At 44.5% G+C, this 18336-nt stretch overlaps 1 long non-coding RNA gene across 1 annotated transcript; it reads left to right on the top strand.

Annotated features, from left to right (window-relative positions):
- The first annotated feature begins 8723 nt into the window (after positions 1 to 8723).
- LOC309619972 lies at positions 8724 to 16657 on the top strand. The gene is made up of 3 exons (XR_014239322.1): positions 8724 to 9856; positions 11480 to 11582; positions 16155 to 16657. It is a non-coding gene; the product is annotated as an uncharacterized lncRNA (long non-coding RNA).
- The last annotated feature ends 1679 nt before the right edge of the window (positions 16658 to 18336 follow it).

Here is an 18336-nt window from a genome sequence, read left to right as displayed (position 1 = left end):
TTTCTAAATAGGGCTTAAAGAAGGCAATCTCTCTCCCTTGGAAGGTGGGGCTGGAGAAATGTGAACCCAAGAAATGTGAACCCAAGACATGGTTTCTGTCTTATGGAAAAAGTCAATCTAAAGAAAAAAGAGAATGAAATCAATACTGGCAAAAGATGGAGAAAACTTGAAATTCAGATTCTTGGTTCCTGTCCTCTCTGAGACCTAGCCATGCCTCTGACCTTAACATGGATTAACAGGAGCCAATAAATTCTGCTTTTGCCAAGGGGGATTCTATTTCTTGGGTCCAAAAGGGTTCAAGTGATACATATGTTTAAAGTCAGAAATATTTAGAAAAATCGAAGTATGTAGACACTCCAACTATTACCCTTTGACGAGGGGATTAATTCAGCTAAAAAAGAGGCTAAGTAGCAAGTCACCTTATCAAGGGAAGGTGTGACATTTGTGGAAGATGATGATAGTGATGAAAGACTGGTCTCCACCCACCCCCCACTTCTCCCTCCTGTTGCCCCTCCCATTAGAAGACCATCTGTGGAACCTCAAATCATCGCATTTCTCCAAGTGAAAGAAACTTGTATAGTGATATACAATTTCTTGAATCTGTTGACTAAAAAAAAATTCACAACCTAAAGGTTGAGAGTTATGTTTTATTCGGCGGGAATTTTTAGGACTTCAAGCCCGGAAGGCAGCATCTCAAGTAACCTTGAGAGAACTGCTCAGAGGAGGAGGCGAAGGGGGGAGCCAGGATATATAGAAGTTTTGCAACAAAGGGCAGGTAGTCTGAACGTCAAAATATTATTGTTAATTTAAAAAAACCAGATATCTCAAGTTAAGGAATTTAGCGTTTTTCTATGTATGGGAAGATGCAAGAGTCTGGGCTCACTGAAATCCTTCCTTTGATATGCACCTCAGCTATCTGGGGCCAGGATCCTGTGTTTTCACATCCTGAGTTTCCTCAGGGCTCACCGCGGGGAGTGGCTGCAGTCTGATGGCTGCTAGATGGCAGGTATTCTTCCCTTCCTGAGTTCCCTCAGGGCTCACCCGCTCACCTGGCTGCAATCACTGATGACTGTGACATCCTTTGTTTACTGATATGGCAGGCAATATTCCATTTCTCAAAGCCTTCTAAAATATAGGGGGAAAAAACCCAACTTTGAAAGTAAAAACTAGGAAGAGATCAAATATTGAAGCATTAACATTGCTGTTGTTTATGGTCTTTCATTTACAGACATTTCCATCTGCAAAATATTAATTATAACCATGATTAAGCTCCCTTACAGATTGCATTTGGATTAACTTCAAGGTGAATATCTGGGTCAATTATTTTTATCTCAGTTAATATTCCTAGGAAATACATTGAGTTATATAACTAATCTTTCATCTAAGTTGGGCACTTGTATTTAGTATTTTATTTTATTTTATTTTTTCAACATCTTTATTGGAGTATAATTGCTCTACAATGGTGCGTTAGCTTCTGCTGTATAACAAAGTGAATCAGCCAGACATATACACATATCCCCATATCCCCTCCCTCTTGTGTCTCCCTCCCACCCTCCCCATCCCACCCCTCTAGGTGGTCACAAAGCACAGAGCTGATCTCCCTGTGCTATGCAGCTGCTTCCCACCAGCCATCCATTCTACATTTGGTAGTGTATATATGTCCATGCCACTCTCTGACCTCTTCCCAGCCCACACCTCCCCCTCCCTGTGTCCTCAAGTCCACTCTCCACGTCTACATCTTTAGTCCTGTCCTGCCCCTAGGTTCTTCAGAACCTTTTATTTATTTATTTTTTTAGATTCCACATATATGTGTTAGCATATGATATTTGTTTTTCTCTTTCTGACTTACTTCACTCTATATGACAGACTCTAGGTCCATCCACCTCACTACAAATAACTCACTTTCCTTTCTTTTTATGGCTGAGTAATATTCCATTGTGTGTATGTGCCACATCTTTATCCACTCATCTGTCGATGGACACTTAGGTTGCTTCCATGTCCTAGCTATTGGAAATAGTGCTGCAATGAACAATGGAGTACATGACTTTTTGAATTACAGCTTTCTCAGGGTATATGCCCAGTAGTGGGATTGCTGGGTCATATGGTAGTTCTATTTTTAGTTTTTTAAGGAAACTTCACACTGTTCTCCATAGTGGCTGTATCAATTTACATTCCCACCAACAGTGCAAGAGGGTCCCCTTTTCTCCCCACCCTCTCCAGCATCTATTGTTTGTAGATTTTTTGATGATGGCCATTCTGACTGGTGTGAGGTGATACCTCATTGTAGTTTTGGTATGCATTTCTCTAATGATTAGTGATGTTGAGCATCCTTTCATGTGTCTGTTGGCAATCTGTGTATATTCTTTGGAGAAATGTCTATTTAGGTCTTCTGTCCATTTTTGGATTGGATTGTTTGTTTTTTTGATATTGAGCTGCATGAGCTGCTTGCATATTTTGGAGATTAATCCTTTGTCAGTTGCTTCATTTGCAAATATTTTCCCCCATTCTAAGGGTTGTCTTTTCATCTTATTTATGGTTTCCTTTGCTGTGTAAAAGCTTTTCAGCTTCATTAGGTCCCATTTGTTTATTTTTGTTTTTATTTCCATTTCTCTAGGAGGTGGGTGAAAAAGGATCTTGCTGTGATTTATGTCATAGAGTGTTCTGCCTATGTTTTCCTCTAAGAGTTTTATGGTGTCTGGCCTTACATTTAGGTTTTTAATCCATTTGGAGTTTATTTTTCTATATGGTGTTAGGAAGTGTTCTAATTTCATTCTTTTACATGTAGCTCTCTGGTTTTCCCACGACCAATTACTGAAGAGGCTGTCTTTTCTCCATTGTATATTCTTGCCTCCTTTATCAAAGATAAGGTGACCATATGTGCGTGGGTTTATCTCTGGGCTTTCTATCCTGTTCCATTGATCTATATTTCCGTTTTTGTGCCAGTACCATTCTGTCTTGATTACTGTAGCTTTATAGTATAGTTTGAAGTCAGGGAGCCTGATTCCTCCAGCTCCAGTTTTCGTTCTCAAGATTGCTTTGGCTATTTGGGGTCTTTTGTGTTTCCATACAAATCGTGAAATTTTTTGTTCTAGTTCTGTGAAAAATGCCATTGGTAGTTTGACAGGGATTGCATTGAATCTGTAGATTGCTTTGGGTAGTATGGTCTTTTTCACACTGTTGATTCTTCCAATCCAAGAACATGTTACGTCTCTCCATCTGTTTGTATCATCTTTAATTTCTTTCATCAGTGTCTTATAGTTTTCTTCATACAGGTCTTTTGTCTCCTTAGGTAGGTTTATTCCCAGGTATTTTATTCTTTTTGTTGCAATGGTAAATGGGACTGTTTCCTTAATTTCTCTTTCAGATTTTTCATCATTAGTGTATAGGAATGCAAGAGATTTCTGTGCATTAATTTTGTATCCTGCTACTTTACCAAATTCATTGATTAGTTCTAGTAGTTTTCTGGTAGTATCTTTAGGATTCTCTATGTATAGTATCATGTCATCTGCAAACAGTGACAGTTTTACTTCTTCTTTTCCGATTTGGATTCCTTTTATTTCTTTTTCTTCTCTGATTGCTGTGGCTAAAACTTCCAAAACTATGTTGAATAAGAGTGGTGAGAGTGGGCAACCTTGTCTTGTTCCTGATCTTAGAGGAAACGGTTTCAGTTTTTCAACATTGAGAACGATGTTTGCTGTGGGTTTGTCATATATGGCCTTTATTATGTTGAGGTAGGTTCCCTCTATGCCTACTATCTGGAGCGTTTTTATCGTAAATGGGCGTTGAATTTTGTCAAAAGCTTTTTCTGCATCAATTGATATGATCATATGGTTTTTATCCTTCAGTTTGTTAATATGGTGTATCACATTGATTGATTTGTGTATACTGAAGAATCCTTGCATTCCTGGGATAAACCCCACTTGATCATGGTGTATGATCCTTTTAATGTGCTGTTGGATTCTGTTTGCTAGTATTTTGTTGAGGATTTTCGCATCTACGCTCATCAGTGATATTGGCCTGTAGGTTTTTTTGTGACATCTTTGTCTGGTTTTGGTATCAGGGTGATGGTGGCCTCGTAGAATGAGTTGGGGAGAGTTCCTCCCCCTGCTATATTTTGGAAGAGTTTGAGAAGGATAGGTGTTAGCTCTTCTCTAAGGGTTTGATAGAATTCGCCTGTGAAGCCATCTGGTCCTGGGCTTTTGTTTGTTGGAAGATTTTTAATCACAGTCTCAATTTCAGTGCTTGTGATTGGTTTGTTTATATTTTCTACTTCTTCCTGGTTCAGTCTCGGAAGGTTGTGCTTTTCTAACAATTTGTCCATTTCTTCCAGGTTGTCCATTTTATTGGCATAGACTTGCTTGTAGTAATCTCTCATGATCCTTTGTATTTCTGCAGTGTCAGTTGTTACTTCTCCTTTCTCATTTCTAATTCTATTGATTTGAGTCTTCTCCCTTTTATTCTTGATGAGTCTGGCTAATGGTTTATCAATTTTGTTTATCTTCTCAAAGAACCAGCTTTTAGTTTTATTGATCTTTGTGATCTTTTCCTTCCTTTCTTTTTCATTTATTTCTGCTCTGATCTTTGTGATTTGTTTCCTTCTGCTAACTTTGGGGTTTTTTTTCTCTTCTTTCTCTAGTTGCTTTAGGTGTAAGGTTAGGTTGTTTATTTGAGATTTTTCTTGTTTGTTGAGGTAGGATTGTATTGCTATAAACTTCCCTGTTAGAACTGCTTTTGCTGCATCCCATAGGTTTTGGGTTGTCGTGTTTTCATTGTCATTTGTTTCTAGGTATTTTTTGATTTCCTCTTTGATTTCCTCAGTGATCTCTTGGCTATTTAGTAGTGTATTGTTTAGTCTCCATGTGTTTGTATTTTTTAGTTTTTTTCCTGTAATTGCTATCTAGTCTTATAGCATTGTGGTCAGAAAAGATACTTGATACAATTTCAATTTTCTTAAATTTACCAAGGCTTGATTTGTGACCCAAGATATGATCTACCCTGGAGAATGTTCCATGAGCACTTGAGAAGAAAGTGTATTCTGTTGCTTTTGGATGGAATGTCATAAAAATATCAGTTAAGTCCATCTTGTTTAATGTGTCATTTATAGCTTCTGTTTCCTTATTTATTTTCATTTTGGATGATCTGTCCATTGGTGAAAGTGGGGTGTTAAAGTCCCCTACTATGATTGTATTACTGTCAATTTCCCCTTTTCTGGCTGTTAGCATTTGCCTTATGTGTTAAGGTGCTCCTATGTTGGTTGCATAAATATTTACAATTGTTATATCTTCTTGGATTGATCCCTTGATCATTATGTAGTGTCCTTCTTTGTCTCTTGTAATAGTCTTTATTTTAAAGGCTATTTTGTCTGATATGAAAATTGCTACTCTAGCTTTGTTTTGATTTCCATTTGCATGGAATATCTTTAAGCATCCCCTCACTTTCAGTCTGTATGTGTTCCTAGTTCTGAAGTGGGTCTCTTGTAGACAGCGTATATACAGGTCTTGTTTTTGTATCCATTCAGCCAGTCTATGTCTTTTGGTTGGAGTATTTAATCCATTTACAGTTAAGGTAATTATCTATATGTATGTTCCTATTACCATTTTCTTAATTGTTTTGGGTTTGTTATTGTAGGTCTTTTCCTTCTCTTGCGTTTCCTGCCTAGAGAAGTTCCTTTAGCATTTGTTGTAAAGCTGGTTTGGTGGTGCTGAATTCTCTTAGCTTTTGCTTGTCTGTAAAGGTTTTAATTTCTCTGTCGAATCTGAATGAGATCCTTGCTGGGTAGAGTATTCTTGGTTGTAGATTTTCCCTTTCATCACTTTAAATACGTCCTGCCACACCCTTCTGGTTTGCAGAATTTCTGCTGAAAGATCAGCTGTTAACCTTATGGGGATTCCCTTGTATGTTATTTGTTGCTTTTCCCTTGTTGCTTTTAATATTTTTTCTTTGTATTTAATTTTTGATAGTTTGATTAATATGTGTCTTGGTGTGTTTCTCCTTGGATTTATCCTGTATGGGACTCTCTGCACTTCCTGGACTTGATTGATTATTTCCTTTCCCATATTAGGGAAGTTTTCAACTATAATCTCTTCAAATATTTTCTGAGTCCCTTTCTTTTTTCTCTTTTTTTCTGGGACCCCTATAATTCGAATGTTTGTGTGTTTAATGTTGTCCCAGGTCTCTGAGACTGTGCTCAATTCTTCTCATTCTTTTTTCTTTATTCTGCTCTGTGGTAGTTATTTCCACTATTTTAACTTCCAGGTCACTAATCCGTTCTTCTGCCTCAGTTATCCTGCTATTGATTCCTTCTGGAGAATTTTTAATTTCATTTATTGTGTTGTTCATCACTTTGTTTGCTCTTTAGTTCTTCTAGGTCCTTGTTAAATGTTTCTTGTATTTCCTCGATTCTATTTCCACGATTTTGGATCATCTTTACTATCATTACTCTGAATTCTTTTTCAGGGAGACTACCTATTTCCTCTTCATTTGTTCAGTTTGGTGGGTTTTTCCCTTGCTCCTTCAACTGCTGTGTGTTTCTCTGCCTTCTCATTTTGCTTAACTTGCTGTGTTTGGGGTCTCCTTTTCGCAGGCTGCAGGTTCGTAGTTCCCATTGTTTTTGGTGTCTGCCCCCAGTGGCTAAGGTTGGTTCAGTGGGTTGTGTAGGCTTCCTGGTGGAGGGGACTGGTGCCTGTGTTCTGGTGGATGAGGCTGGATCTTGTCTTTCTGGTGGGCAGGACTGTATCTGGTGGTGTGTTTTGGGTTTGTGAACTTATGATTTTAGGCAGCCTCTCTGCTCATGAGTGGGGTTGTGTTTTTGCCTTGCTAGTTGTTTGGCATGGGGTGTCCAGCACTGGAGCTTGCTGTTCGTTGAGTGGAGCTGGGTCTTAGCGTTGAGAAGGAGCTCTCTGGGAGAGCTCTCGCAGATTGATATTACGTGGGGCTGGGAGGTCTCTAGTGTACCAATGTCCTGAACTCGGCTCTCCCACCTCAGAGTCTCAGGCCTGACACTTGGCCAGAGCACCAAGACCCTGTCAGACACACGGCTCAGAAATAAAAGGAGAAAAAAAAGAAATAAAATAAAATAAAATAAAAATGTTGTTAAAGTAAAAAATTTTTAAAAATTATTAAAATAAAAAAATTAAAAATTAATTTAAAAAATAAAAGAAGAGAGCAATCTAATCAATAAACAAATCTACCAACGGTAACAAGCGCTAAAAACTATACTAAATAAGAAAAGGACAGGGCTTCCCCGGTGGCACAGTGGTTAAGAATCCACCTGCCAATGCAGGGGACACGGGTTCGAGCCCTGGTCTGGGAAGATCCCACATGCCATGGAGCAACTAAGCCCGTGCGCTGCAACTACTGAGCCTGCGCTCTAGAGCCCATAAGCCACAACTACTGAGCCCACGTGCCACAACTACTGAAGCCTGCATGCCTAGAGCCCATGCTCCGCAACAAGGGAAGTCACCACAACGAGAAGCCCGAGCACCGCAACGAAGAGTAGCCCCCGCTCGCCGCAACTAGAGAAAGTCCGCGCGCAGCAACAAAGACCCAACACAGCCAACAAATAAATAAATAAATAAATATAAATAAATAAATAAAATACATTAAAAAAAAAAAGACAGATGGAACCCTAGAACAAATGGCAAAAGCAAACCTTTACAGACAAAATCTCATAAAGAAGCATACACATACACACTCACAGAAAGAGAGAGAGGAAATATATATATATATATAAAAGGAAGAGAGCAACCCAATCAATAAACAAATCTACCAATGATAATAAGCTCTAAATACTAAACTAAGATAAAAATAAAACCAGAAACAAATTAGATGCAGAAAGCAAACCCCAAGTCTACAGTTGCTCCCAAAGTCCACCTCCTCAATTTGGGATGATTCGTTGTCTATTCAGGTATTCCACAGGTGCAGGGTACATCAAGTTGATTGTGGAGATTTAATCCGCTGCTTCTGAGGCTGCTGGGAGAGATTTCCCTTTCTCTTCTTTGTTCGCACAGCTCCCAGGGTTCAGCTTTGGATGTGGCCCCGCCTCTGCGTGTAGGTCGCCTGAGGGCGTCTGTTCTTCGCTCAGACAGGACGGGGTTAAAGGAGCAGCTGCTTCGGGGGCTCTGGCTCACTCAGGCCGGGGGGGGGGGGGGGGGGGCGGGGGCGGCGGGAGTGGTAAGGATGCGGGGTGAGCCTGCAGCAGCAGAGGCCGGCGTGACGTTGCAGCAGCCTGAGGCACGCCGTGTGTTCTCCCGGGGAAGTTGTCCCTGGATCACGGGTTCCTGGCAGTGGCGGGCTGCACAGGCTCCCGGGAGGGGCGGTGTGGAGAGTGACCTGTGCTCGCACACAGGCTTCTTGGTGGCGGCAGCAGCAGCCTTAGCGTCTCACGCCCATCTCTGGGGTCCGCGCTGATACCTGCGCCTCGCGCCCATCTCTGGAGCTCATTTAGGCGGCGCTCTGAATCCCCTTTCCTCGCGCCCCCTGAAACAATGATCTCTTGTCTCTTAGGCAGTTCCACAGTTTTTCCTGGACTCCCTCCCGGCTAGCCGTGTCGCACTAGCCCCCTTCAGGCTGTGTTCACGCCGCCAACCCCAGTCCTCTCCCTGCGATCCGACCGAAGCCCGAGCCTCAGCTCCCAGCCCCGCCCGCGCCGTGGGTGAGCAGACAAGCCTCGCGGGCTGGTGAGTGCTGGTCGGCACCGATCCTCTGTGCGGGAATCTCTCCGCTTTGCCCTCCGCACCCCTGTGGTTGCGCTCTCCTCCGTGGCTCCGAAGCTTCCCCCCTCCGCCACCCGCAGTCTCCGCCCGCGAAGGGGCTTCCTAGTGTGTGGAAACCTTTCCTCCTTCACGGCTCCCTCCCACTGGTGCAGGTCCCGTCCCTATTCTTTTGTCTCTGTTTTTTCTTTTTTCTTTTGCCCTACCCAGGTACGTGGGGAGTTTCTTGCCTTTTGGGAGGTCTGAGGTCTTCTGCCAGCGTTCAGTACGTGTTCTGTAGGAGTTGTTCCACATGTAGATGTATTTCTGATGTATGTGTTGGGAGGAAGGTGATCTCCACGTCTTACTCTTCTGCCATCTTGAAGGTCCTCTCGTATTTAGTAATTTAAATTCTTATCTTCATGCAATATTTGTGAGCCAAGCCACTGAGTTTCATCTGCCTATGTGAGAACTGTATTTTGTTTTTCCCTTCCTAGAGAGACAAACAGAGGAACTTAACAACAAACCCAAATTGGTTTACTGGGAAAGGACAGGAAAACAAATGGAGCTGCTGGCCAGAATGTGTCGCCACCCAAGAAGGGCCCTGCTCCCAAGAAAGGCTTTATTTCCAGGCAAACTGTCCTGGATCTATACAGCCCACAGGCCCCCTCCCAAGCCATGATTTCCTGTCAGCAGCTGGTGAGATGGAATTTTCATGGCTGCCTGTGCCATCCCTTGAGTCACTCTCACCCAACACAGGACACCACCTGGTTAAAACAGCTGAAACCCCAAGCTGGCTTCCTTTTTTTAATACGCAGCCTGTTTCTTCAATCTGTTTCAGCTTGAAAATTTCCTTTGAGTTTCAAAAACAAAAAATCACAGGTGACAGCAGAGGGCACCCTTCCCTCTGTTATGCCGTTGACACACTCGCCACCTCTGTGAAGCAATTTTGAACTTGTGTTTGTTTTTCTCGGTTCCTCGGGGTTGACCATGGACACACATTTCCAGCTTGAGCTGACACGCCCATTACTGTTTTGTCGTCTCCTTCTCTTTTCCCACTGCCCCTTTTTTTCTCAGCTGGGTGATCTCACATTTGGAGAAACACAGAGCAGAAAGGCATGGTGGCCGGCAGCAGCCTTGCTGGAGGACTACCTGAGCAGAGGAAGGTATGTTTTCTGTAGAGCTTCCACTGCTCCAGAATGAGCTAGAAGTCCTGCTTCTCTGTGGAGGCTGAGCTGTGCGGTTGAGATCTGTGTTGGGCGCACCCCCCACCCATCACCCAAGGGAAAGCACACAGGAAACCGTAAAATCCAGAGCACTCCTGCCCTTACCCTCCAATCCCCATCTGTTCCTGCTGTCTGCATGCCACAATAAATGTCACACAGCACATGTCGGGGTCAGAACGAGGGACACTTGAGAAGAAGCAACGTGAGAATTGGTGGTGGATGTAACTCACAGACTCTCCCCCAACAGAATAGCTGTCCCCGCAGCAGCTGGGAAATGCAGACAGCATTATGGCTAGAAGGAAAATGGGAGAAATCACTACAGAAAAGGGAAGATTTGACATATTGTCCTAGACCTTTACAAAGAAATGGGTAGGAAAATATTTATTCCTTGGATCGGGCAGTTTTCTATATTTACTCTAGATAAAATGCCCGCTTCCTTTACCTGATCCTCTTTATTTCTGTGTTATTGTCATTTTGATCTGGACTTCTCAGTCTGCCCTACTCCCCCTACGAAGAGGGCTACAGGATTCCCAAATAAGGCAATAGGTTCCTGCCTGTCACTGCCTGTGATCACGGCCGGGCTATGTGTCAGGGAACCAAGGAAACAGAAAAACCACAACCTTTTTTGGAAAGCCTCCTGCCTTTCTGCATGGAGAAATGTGAAGATTGCTTCGGTGACTCATCCCGTCAAGGTTGAGAGGAGGGTGAATTTTACCTTACATGTCTTTCAACTTATAGGTTTAGTGGTGAAAGTTGCCAATCAAAGCAGGGTGTGTATTTACCACCATTCATTTAGAATGCTTCCTTTAATTTGTGGAGATGACACGTGAGAAGTATCTCCTGTCGGCATCCTCTCCCAGTGGACTGCCTGGTATTCTCTTTCTTATATTGACATCATCTGCTAACCAAAGATGAATGTCCCCGGGCAGTGGCAATGTCCTAAATGAGAATCATCATCTATGCAATCTCCTACTTCAAAACGTTTTCCTAAAAATGCTAGTAGCCCTTCCTAAAAACTCTTGCCCTAAACTTGTTCAGATGCCCATGGCAGTTGACAAGTTGATCAGGTCCCGGTAGGAATTGTGGGGCAGCACAATCTATTTAGGGTGCATGCGTGTAGTATAGATCTTATAAGGTACAAGCTGACTGACGCAACATATAAAGGAAAATCCGTAACATATTAGGAGGTTTTTGGAAACCACAGCTAAGATGAATTCTGGGCTCTGAATGGATTGTTAACATATGCTAGGCTTGCCCCAAACTTCTGCAGCTCTTTCTAAAACCATATTTTTAACTTTGCTGCCAAGGACCAATTACTCATAGGGCACCGCTCCTTTTCTCCCTCTCTTGCTCTCCAGCAATTTTTCTTCTGACTAGATTATAATCGGTTTAAAGATAAGACCAGATTTGTATTTCTTTGATTCCCATTCAGTGTCCAGCACCTCCCGATTATGGATGCTCAATTAACAAGTGTTGAAAGAATATTATTAGAAGAACTACCCTTCACTCTTTGCTCTGAGCAAAGGAGAAATGAATTGCTATATTTTTTTCTTTGCCTTACAGAAATTAGAAGGGGGTGGGAGCCTTGCCTAAGAATTTTGTTCCAGTCCGAGGTAAAGAGAAGTATCTGCTTCAAGTCTTGAGCCAAGCCTTTGTATAGCTAAAGGTAAGAATGAAGGGTAAATGGCACTGCCGTTTGAAGTGGTGCTATCCTAGGCTCTGTTTCCTAGGTACTAAGATGCCCCTAGCAATAGTCTAGAAGCAGGAGGACGAGAAAAGAGAACTGGCTTTCTGAACAAAAATAAGACAACTTGCCATTTCCATTGTGGATTGAGACTCCCCAGTCCCCAAGAATTCCCAGCTATCCTTTGGAAGGGCGCGTGTGTGCACGCGTGTACACACGTGCACGTGTGTGCGCGTCTATGCACGTCCATCAGGCAGGAGTCACTCAAAGGAAACTGAAAGGCTGCAGGAGGAATGGGGGAGTCTCTTCACTTCCACTGGCAGGGATCTCAGTGTTTTCAGAATAATTCAGACTGTGGCTTCTCCATTCTGAATTTTTCTGTGAATTATTATGTCCTGAGGGTTACCATGGTAGAGAAAGGACCTCGCGTGAGCATAGCTAACTGTCAGTAGGGGAGAGAGCTTTTCCTAAAGAGACTGGAACTACTAAGAATGGGTTCTGTCTTGGAGAGAAGCAAGGTCGAGGTCTTGGCTTGTAATAACAACAATTCCTAGTGTTCATTAAGGGATTACTATCTGCCTAATCTATTACTTAGCTCCCGCTAGGCACTCTGATGCTTATTTATATCGCAGCCACCCTCTGAGGAAGACACTATTACTGCCCTTGATTTACAGATGGGAAAACTGGGGCACAGAGAATGTAACTACCTTGCCCAAGGTCACACAGGAAAGATTTGGGCTCGGGCATTCCAGTGGTGCCAGAACACACACACACATAACTGCCACGCTGCCTTCCCCTCCCACGCTCGGGGGCACTTGGGGTAAAAGTGTGACGTTATTCCTCACAGCTTTGTTAAACTCTGGGAACAGTGTGATGTAGAATCCTAGGTGAAGCTATTTCTATGTTGCCATTTTTCGACGTTTCCGTGAAGGCTGCCAGCACGAACACAGCTGTGTGTCAGTGTTGTGAGAGATGATGGATAGGGTGGAGTTGGAGAGCTTGGCCTTCCCTGAAGCCACTGTAGTGAGGGGAAATGCTGTCTTCTATTCTCGGTGCTCAAGAGCAGTAAAGGCAGAGCTGGGACTGGTGGGGGGAAGTGGCTGCGATGCGGATGGACACAGGAGGGAAGGGAGGTGCTCTACCTAGACGAAGGGGACCTGGCGGGGGGGGCGCGGCGGTGTGTGCACAGAAATAATCCTCACAGCTAACAAACCCCGAACATCTGAGCAAGGTCTACGGGAGGCAACGGGACTTCTGTTGTAGCAAGAATAGTATGGCTTCCTCATCTGAAAGAGACAGATAGACAAATAGAGAGGAGGACAGAGAAAAGTAAAAAGTGGTATTAAAACTCCCTAAGAGTTTCAAAACTCAGTAAGCATGACTTGGCAGCTCTAATAACTTACTGCATTCAATTTGCAATTTCCATGTGTTGTGAAATTGCCAAAAAGCAGCAGACATAGGTCCTATTTAATCCCCCTACCCTATTCTCACAACGTCTAGTCAAGTGCATTTCTTAAATGTCTTCCGGCTTTAGTTATTACAATTTGGTGCTCTGCAACGTGGCTGGCTTAGTCCAGTCGGGCTGCTTTAACAAAAATACCATAGGCTGGGTGGCTCAAACAACAAACACTATTTCTCATAGTCCTGGAGGCTGGGAAGTCCAAGATCAAGGCACTGGTAAATTTGTGTCTGGTGAGGACCCTCTTCTTGGTTCGTAGATGACTGTCTTCTCACCGTGCTCTCACATGGTGGAAGGAACGAGAGAGCTCTCTGGGGTGTCTTCTTATAAGGGCACTGATCCCATTCATGCGGGCTCCACCCTCATAACCTAACCATCCATTAAAGGCCTCACTTCCTAATGCCATCACCCTGGGGGTTAGGATTTCAGCATATGAATTTTGGGGGGACACAAACATTCAGTCCATAGCAGGGGCCCTGAAGGGTTGGAGGACTCTGGCTGAGGGAGGCTGGGATGTGGGTTCATGTGTGGAGACTAGAGACTAGTGGATGACACGGGAGTTGGGACTCTGCCCACATCCCCTGGGACCTGTACTTTCATAGTCTCCCCACCTTGGTTTGGGTTTCCTCAGAAGCAGACCCTGAGACAAGGATTGGAATGCAAGTAATTTGGGGGTGGGGAGTAACTGCAGGAAGCCCTGGGTTAGGTGTGGAGAAGTGAGACAGGTAAGGGAAGGAGGCCAATAAAAAGAGCTTTATCCAGCAGAGTCCGTGGTGGGCAACAGGAGCTCAGTCTCACTGGGGAACTGGGGTGCCAGTGGAGAATATGCATCTCAGACTTCTCTCTCCTAAAGGTTTTGGGAGGTTGGTCGTTGTTGAGGGCTCCTTCTGGAGCGAGGGTACTTCTCTGCTGTGGGCAGGGAAGGCTTGAGTCACCAAAGAGAGCCAAAAGGCCAAGAGCTGAGATGCTGGCATTTGGAAGTCAGGCCAGAGTGCACTAGGGGGTATGCGCTGGGCCCCAGCTTCACCTCCTATATCCTCCTCAGCCCTGTGACCAGGAACCCTCACATGTCCCCAACTTGTCAGCCCAGGCCTGAGGCTGTGGCCAAGAAGAGGCAGAAGCTGGCTGTGTCCTGCGCTCACAACCTGCTGCCCTCTGATGGCCCGTTGAAGCAATGGTGTACATAGTCATGTGCTTCTCAGGTTAGCCAAGAAAGGCTGTTTCCTGAAGTTTCCCAGACATTGGGAAAAGAATTCTTTTCTTTTAGCTTAAGCATCTTAGCTTGGGACTAGGATGAATAGACTTTGGAGAGTTGGGCTCAGAGCCTATCAGCCATGAATCATTGTTCCAATGGAATTGTGCTTCTGGAATTCTTAAAACATTAACACAAGGTTTTGGAACACAATCTCTCTGTGAGTTGGGTGTGGCGTTGGTTCTGCCTGTGCTCTGGGGTACGTGCATCCAGGATGTCCTCTTTATTATTACGGTGGCCCTTTGGTTGTCTGTATTTGGATAAATGTGGTGGAGAGAAGGATACAATGCTTTAGAATTCGTAGCATCGGTTCCAATATTTTCTGAGAGCACCTGTTCCCTGCCACTGATTCAGGGAGCCATCTTGTCGTCCTAACGTGTTTAATGTTCTTGGAGTGTTCTGGACAGAGGGCCAAGCTTCTCGTTAATCCGGGTCGTGTTGTTGTCGGGCAGTGGTGACGTACTGTGGGCGTGTGTGTTCTTGCCCAGGCGAAAGGACGGGTGCGACTGAGCTGTTGGGTTGATTTCTTTGGCTCTTTCTTGGTGTTGTCAAGAGGGCAGACCCCTTAGAAAACTGACATATAACTTCAAGAGGCAGATTGAAGGTGAAGAAAGTACAGAAAGCACAAAAATTATGCGACGGATGCTGTAAAGTCAAATGAATAGGACAATTATATAAGAAATGGGGCCAAAGCAAACTCAGGAACTCTCAGCCTGCTTCTTACTTGCCGTGTCCTGGAAGTTTGAATATGTAAACAAAGGAAAGCGTGAAACAAGCCACACTCAGATCCGACCACAGAGCTATAGATAAAATGAGGGAGTCCAACTGCCCAGGAAATCTGTTTCCCTCTCTGCTCCTGTTCATTTAAATGTAATTCTTAGTCACTCTTGTGAGATAATTTTAAAGATAGGAGATCTGCAAGGCATTGGCAGGCTACTTCTTGACAAGCTAAAACTGTTAGACATTGATTGTTCCAATGAGGGGGAGAAAACCAACAGAGGCTTCTAGGCTGCGTGGCAAATGCAACCTTCCTGGCATATTACTCTTCCTATCATCATTCTTGCTCACCAATTCCAAGATCTGATGGGTAAGATTCATTTTTAGGACACGAAGGAGTCTTCTGATGTGTTCCAGAATGTTCTCTTAACAGGGGTCGGCAAACTTTTTCAGTAAATATCTTGGGCTTTGCGGGCATGCAGTCTCCCTGTCAACTACTCAGCTCTGCGCAACAGGCACAGAGAATACATAAACAAATCGGCATGTCTAGGTTCCACTAAAACTTTACCTACAGAAACAGGTGGCAGGCTGGATTTAGTCGCCCTATAGTTTGCCGTCCCCCTTCTTTACATCTTGAATTGAATGATGGTTTCATAATTGCAGTCAGTCCTGCATATCCACAGGGTTCACATCCACGGATCCAACCAACTGCAGATTGAAAATATTTTTTAAAAATTCCAGAAAGTTCCAAAAAGCAAAACTTGAATTTGCTGGGCAATGGCAACTATTTACATGACATTTACATTGTATTTATAACCATTTACATAGCATTTACATTGTATTAGGTAAGTAATCTAGAGATGATTTAAAGTATGTGGGAATGTACAGAAATTATAGGCAAATATGCCATTTTATGTAAAGGACTTGAGCATCCACAGATTTTGGTTTCTGTATGGGGTCCTGGAACCAGGCCCCCATGGATACCACGGGACAACTGTATATGTGTATGGAAATTTTCATTAAGCCATGGTACACTTAAGATTTTGCGCATTTATATAAACGTTATGCCTCCATTCTTTTTTAAAAAGTGACATAAGCTTCTTTCTTTCCTCTTCCCTTTTCCGAGCTGCCCCAGCATCCTGCCACCCCTACACCTCTTTTAGTAGCCCTTCTGAACACTTCAGAGAGAAAGACTCCAGGAATCTGCCGCGTGGCTGACAGGCTCTTGGTGCTCCGGCCGGGTGTCAGGCCTGAGCCTCTGAGGTGGGAGAGCCGAGTTCAGGACACTGGTCCACCAGAGACCTCCCGGCTCCACGTAATATCAAACGGCGAAAGCTCTCCCAGAGATCTCCATCTCAACGCTAAGACCCAGCTCCACTCAAGGACGAGCAAGCTCCAGTGCTGGACACCCCATGCCAAACAACTAGCAAGACAAAAACACAACCCCACCCATGAGCAGAGAGGCTGCCTAAAATCATACTAAGGTCACTGACACCCAAAACACACCACCGGACGTGGACCTGCCCACCAGAAAGACAAGATCCAGCCTCATCCACCAGCACACAGGCACCAGTTCCCTCCACTATAGGAATTAAAATAATAACCCGATCAGCTCGGTGCTTTGTGACCACCTAGAGGGGTGGGATAGGGAGGGTGGGAGGGAGATGCAAGAGGGAGGGGATATGGGGATATACGTATACGTATAGCTGATTCACTTTGTTATACAGCGGAAACTAACACAACAATGTAAAGCAATTATACTCCAATAAAGATGTTTAAAAAAAATGAGATAAAACTTTCCTTTTTAATCGGCATAGTGTCACAGATCATCTGGTGGATCCTTTTTAAACCGGTGTCTGGGCATTCTCTGGCGGTCCAGTGGTTAGGACTCTGCGATCTCACTGCTGAGGGCCCGGGTTCAATCCCTGGTCGGGGAACTAAAATCCCACAAGCTGCGCAGCGCGGCCAAAAAACAAAAAACACACACAAAAAACTGGTGTCCGCCACAGACGGGACACTGATTCAGCAACTTGTAACAGGAAGCCACACAGCAGTGGCTGAAAGGGTTGATTTCTCTCTTTCCCAGCAGTTCTGCGCCTTAGGGATCCAGCCTCCTTCTCCCAGTGGCTCTGTGACCTTTGTCACCTGTGCCTGCATGGGAGACGGAAAGGCGGGGGGTACAGCCTTTCTCTTTTAAGGCACATCGTCTCTCCTCTCGTGCCACTGGCCAGAATTTAGCCACTTGGCCATATCTAGCTCTGAAGAAACCTGGATTTTTAGTCTTCATTTGATTCACGGCTGCCCAGAATAAAGACCGGCATTTTGTTATTCTGGAAGAAAGGAAGAACAGATATTGGATGTCAACCGGCAATCTGACCTTCGTCTGCCGGGGAGTGTGGTGCCTATTTCCCCCACGGCTTTCACAAGGCAGTTATCTGGGTGTCCATGCTAGTCATGAGAACATCTTACTCCAGTCCCCAGGCAAGGACTGGCCTCCTCGTGATCACGGCGAACTACTGGCTCTGGAGAAAGGCAGACGGAAGCCTGAGAGGCGCAGGTGGTGAAGCCTATGCGCAGGACATCTCTGCTCTGCAGCCTGGAGGCCAGGCCTGGGGGGAGCCAGCAGGGGATGGCAGGGTCCCTGGGCCGCTGGGGAGAAGGCCTGGGCCCCAGGCCTCAACGTGCTGGTAACTACAGTGAGTCTCGGGTTCTCAGCTGTTATATGCTGATTAGTCCCACATTCTTACATTCATAGCTGAAGTTATTTTTGGATCTCTCCCCTTGGAGTCTTGCAAGCTGCTCTAAGTCCACGTGTCAAAACAGAATTTACTACGCACTTTCCAAATGGGCTCTGGTCTAGTGCCCGTTCTAACTCATTATTCTGAAATGCATGCAGTTAGAGTATTTAAAGTGTCTCTGGGCCTGGCTTTTGCTGTTGCCTCTGCCTGGAAACCCTTTTCTTCCTTATTTTCGGGGTTAATCGGTCTTTCTTCCAAATAGGAGTCACCTCCTCCATGAAGTCTTCTCTGATACCCTTTCTTCCCCTCATTGGGCTAAGGGCCCCTTCTCTCTGCTGCCGAGCTCTCCTGGACACGTTGCATTGGCCTCACAGTGTGGATACCGTGCCCCTCTCTGTCTCCTCCTCTTGGGGAGCAACTTGAACGATCGCTTTCGTAATTCCCACTGTACCTCTGGTGCCGGGCACCGTGCCTGGTACATGGTAGGTGACGATGAACGTTGGTTGCTCTTGAGTAATCTGTCGATATGAGGAGACTTGGTGACTTTCCAGGGATGCTTCCAATTGTAAA

Source organism: Balaenoptera borealis, assembly GCF_965194805.1.
Source record: "Balaenoptera borealis genome assembly, chromosome: X".
Classification (NCBI taxonomy): Eukaryota; Metazoa; Chordata; class Mammalia; order Artiodactyla; family Balaenopteridae; genus Balaenoptera; species Balaenoptera borealis.
This window is presented reverse-complemented; position numbering and strand designations above follow the sequence as displayed.